The sequence below is a fragment of the Filicampus tigris genome, chromosome 1 (assembly GCF_054856515.1).
Source record: "Filicampus tigris isolate MCC_2025a chromosome 1, RoL_Ftig_1.0, whole genome shotgun sequence".
In the NCBI taxonomy this organism is placed as follows: Eukaryota; Metazoa; Chordata; class Actinopteri; order Syngnathiformes; family Syngnathidae; genus Filicampus; species Filicampus tigris.
In genome coordinates, this window is record NC_141217.1 from 20,255,804 (window position 1) to 20,260,776 (window position 4,973).

Genomic DNA, 4,973 nt, shown 5'->3' on the forward strand with positions numbered 1-4,973 from the left:
TCAAAAGGGTTTGCTTACATTGTTGCTTTAATGCATAAGAAAAAACAACTTATTCTGGTAAGATAAGTTAGTGTATAAAAGAGAACTAGTTCTGTTCTGTTTATGCTAGAATATTAAGAGAACTAACTTGTTCTGATATCATTGTTGTTTTCTTTACATTTTGGAATCAGAAAAGATGAATTGGTTTTAAAATAAAATCGAACGAAAGAAAAACATTGTTTATTTGGAGTTGCCTTTAATTAGTACAAGTCTATTTACAGCCAAATATCAAAATATTGTATCAAAATCTCCTTTATCATATCGAACTGTATCGTTCATATAAAGCAATATATTGCTTTGTGTCGAATCATTAGGCCTTATATCGAGACATATCGTATCGGTTAAAAAAACGTATCTTTATGTAATATGGCTGTAACATAAAATGTGAAAAGTGAAGCACTGTAAATACTTCACTGAATGGCTGTATGGCATCTCTTACAGCGGGGGCCACAATTTCAGGTAATGGTGTCTTTGTAAAGGCAGAAATGTTTGATTTTGCTGTTGTGTTGCATTCCTTTACATTGTTCCGGCGTTCCTCATGCTGGAGGAAATGTTTGCTATATTGGTAGCATCAAGCTCAGTCAAATTTTAAACACTCATCCTCTCCGACTCTAAATCTTTTTCAGTCCCATTGCTTTATTCCACTTATACCTCAGTGAGGTTTAATATGAGTATTTTATCCCCTTGAAAAAAGGACTTGTAGCCGCCAGGCATTAATGTAGTCAAAATGCAGTAAAAAGTGCATGTTAGCAATCCACCAAGCGCACACACTTTGGACCTGAGCGCCAACCACAGGAACGTCGCGCCAGCTCAGGCGAGACCCACTTTGCATGTTTTTACTCCTCTTCAGTTTCATGTCATTTCAGAGTGCACTAAAAATAAAGAAGAGGGTGGAGACTGTCCGTCAACATGTCCAACTGACAGACAAGCTCCTGCTCAGACGCCAGTGAATAACACCCACACACACACCCACACACTGCCTTGTGAGTTTTAATTGTCTCGACGCTGTGTTTTTTTTTCCAAATTGTATTTAATGACAGCTATGCGTGCATGCCATAACGCATTTGACTGCCCCGCAGTGGAACATGGAGCCTGCCAAAAAAAAAAAAAAAAAAAAAAAAGGCTTGCGAAAGAGCTCTGACAGGAATTTCCCATCGCGCCATTATCAGCATCAGACAGGCTGAGTGATGGCAATTACATGTGTCCAAATGCTGAGAGACACTCTTGCTTGTGCTTCCCTCCAGAGTCAAGTCTCTCCGCGCATGAATGGGCTCCATTGTCAATCTGTAAAGTGTGTGCGTGTGTGAGTGCGCGTGTTTGAGAACGCGCGCGTTTATGTGTGTACGCGCACCCTTAACGAGGCTTTGATTAGCACATTCCTCCACCTCGACGACCTGCTGGCTTTGCGTCGAGCGCACGTCTCACACCTCAGGAAGAATTCACGCCGGAACTAAATTGGGATTGTTAGGCCTAGATACACCAATCCGACGTCAGAGGTTGTGAGGCGTCGTGGCGTCTGATTGGTGCAGTGACCACCGTCGTAACGTCGTAATCCGTCAGGAAGCGTCTGGAGGGCGTTTACGCGTGTTGAATCGGCGTCATCAGTCGTGACATTTGGTCACTCCCATTGGCTGTTTGCTAGCAAATAAGCATTCGGAGCACCAACGGGAAGCGACAAATGCGGATAAGCAGTGAGCGCACCTTCGCTGCCTTAATCTTCTTACAAGTACAAGAATGAGGGTTCACAATTTAAGTATTTCACAATACCGTGTCAAGAACATGAAGGTTTATTTCGGGTGGGAGTTCATCGTGAGTGAAGAATCTACGGGAATGAATGCATTGTTTACGTTTTTATAATCCACCCCCGGGCCAATAGTTTCCGGTTGGATTTTTCAACCCTGAGAAATAATGACTACCGCCGCCGATGGTATGGAAGCGTATTAAATGTCACGCATACGCAGAAGATACTTTAACGGTCAGCGTCGTTGTCTGTCGTTGCCGTGTATGCCGACTGTGAGCCCGAAGCCACAGGGGGTAAGCGTCTGTAACAGTTGGCCGATGTCGGATTGGTCTATCTAGGCCTTAATGGAGGCAGCACATAGCGGGATTGTTGATCACAGAAAAATCCCTCATTTTAAACAAATTAGGATGACGTCAGTAATGATCTTTAAACCTTCATTGATTGTTTTCCCTCCATGTTACAGAAAGGATTGCTTAAGTCAAATCAGTCGATTAGTCAAATCATGACAGACCTGTCTAACTGTCGTATTTTTACTTCAAATGACCTGCGAACGATTTGTCATTTAAAACTGAATAAAAAAATTTAAAAAATGAGAAACTGTTAACTAGGCCGCACGATGGTGACGCCTCACAGTTGAGAAGTTCTAGATTCCAATTTCGGCCCTCCTGCATGGCATCTGCATGTTCTCCCTTGTGCTTGCATTGCATCCTACCATTCAAGTCTTGCTAAGTTTGACCATGCATTTGGATGTTAACATATCAGAATTGGAATTGGGATTGAATACATTAAACACCTGCCGAGCTTCTATAAAACAAACATAACTTTCTGAAAGTTAACTAGTTTCAATAAGTCAATGGTAGTTTTCATTTCAGCTTCTGCTTCCTCCTAATGAGAAACTTGTCATCTAGAAGAAATTGCACTTGGTTTTACCCCTTCTTCATTCCAACAGAATCCAAATAAAGCATGAAGATCAAACCATATTACTTTGGATTATTATTGAGTGTTTCACTTTACTCCAAACGCAAATCACTAAAACACAGTTTGGATGAGAGACCATAGTAGGAGCCCAAACATGAAGAGCATGAGAGATTCTGGGAGAGGGCCAGCCAGTGGGCTTGGACTCTGTGGATCCTGTCTTCCTTCTGGGTTTGTCAGCACTTCCAAACATGGCGACCTGCAGAGAGGATCAGACACTCAGGCTGCGCGCAAAGGATGCCAGGCTCCTGTATATTATGTCTTTAGCATGCCTCGGATTTTTTCGCCGCTGCTGTTGGTTACTCCAAACACAGCCTTGGCGGTCCACGTCCTGCTGATACAGACACGGGACTAAACAAAGCGGTTGCTATGATACCGTTTTCTTCCTCCAGGTTGAGGAGATGGAGAAACAAAAAAAGGGAGCAACAAGACTTACTCAGTGAAACCTCGGATGTCCAACGCAATACTTTCCAGGTCAGGGGTTTCAATCTGTTTTGCAGTCATAATCCATCCATTATCTATACCGTTCTCCTCACAAGGGTCGCGCGCGTGCAGCTATCCCAGCTGTCTTCGGGCAGTAGGCGGGGGACACCCCGAATTGGTTGCCAGCCAATCGCAGGGCACACAGAGACAAACAAACATTCGCACTCACAATCACACCTAGGGGCAATTTAGAGTGTCCAATCAACCTACCATGCATGTTTTTGGAATGTGGGAGGAAACCGGAGCACCCGGAGAAAACCCACGCAGGCACGGGAAGAACATGCAAACTCCACACAGGGAGGCCGGAGCGAACCCACGACCTCTGAACTGTGAGGCGGACGTGCTAAACCAGTCGACCACCGTGCCACCGTGCAGTCATAATAAACCCATGAATTAATTCATTAAGTAATCCAATCCACACACTTTCCATCGTAAAACTTTCAAAAAGTGTACAACTACCGGTAACGTTTTGAGTCACCAGTCTCCTTGGAAAGAAAGTGCAAAAAGAAGTTTGACAAGAAACTAGTAATGTCATTCAATTGAAATGTAACAAAGACAAACTTTATATCTTTATAATTACAATATTCATCTTGGACTTTTCATCACTAATATCCTTGTGACAGGGTAGACACAAAACCTTGCCTGTTGCCAGAGGTGGGCGCGTCAGTAAATTTTGGCGGTCCGTCATTTGTCATTAGTCGGGCCATCCATCCGTCGTCGTCAGGCCATCACTCCGTCATCATTATTTTAACCATGCTTCAGTCATTGCTAAATTACAGTTTGTCACCGCTATTTTAAGACCGCCAGTAAAAAAACTATTTACATAGCTAGCAGCAGTGGTGGGTGCGTCAGTAAATTTCACCGGTCCATCATTCGTCATTCGCCGAAGGCCGGCCCCCGTCAGTCCGTCATATCAGTCTGCCATTATTTCAAAATGTCAGCCATCAATTTTGCTCCTTCGCCCATTTCGCCGTGGCTGAAGTGAACTTTTGGCGTTGGCGCATCAGGTACTACTGTACTTATTGTCACACACGCAGGAGCAACACAAGCAGACACACAGCTAAATACAGTTAAAAAAAAAAACAGACACACACACACACACACACAAAGCGTGGTGATCGGTGAAATAGAAATAATATCGGACAATATCATTGCGGTGTGGGACCGAAAGGCAGGATTGGGAGGGTTATTTTAAAAATGTTGATGTAATATTTTGATTCCACCTTGTTTTCTTGATTTTTGCTCTTTTAAGATTAAAGTCCTGTTTTCAAGTGCAATCCTGCTTTTCCTCGCTGCTTCCCTGCTTTTGGGTCCTCAACCACGCACATCTCTAACGGAATGACACACTATCCTTTACAACACTGTAATTACACTCTCTTTGACGGGGATCTGTCACTGGTATTGATTGTTTGTCCCGATGCTTGCATTCAGGAGCCCGCGGGGGTCGCGGACTGGAGCCACTGGTCAGATTGGTATCGTGTTAATGGCTCCGCAGGCTCCAAGACACATAACAGCAAAATCATAAGAGGCCCTGGAATGTGGAGCTCCCTTAAATTAATGTCATAATTAAAGACAATTGCACACTTAGAGCCATTTATTTTATCAGCTGTCTTACTTTTCTCATGGAAACCAGAACATCTGAAATCGAGATTCAGGATATCATAGCAATCCTTCACTACCACATGAAAATGCACACTATTGGCTGTGAGCACTACAGGGATGCTAAGTGCGACAT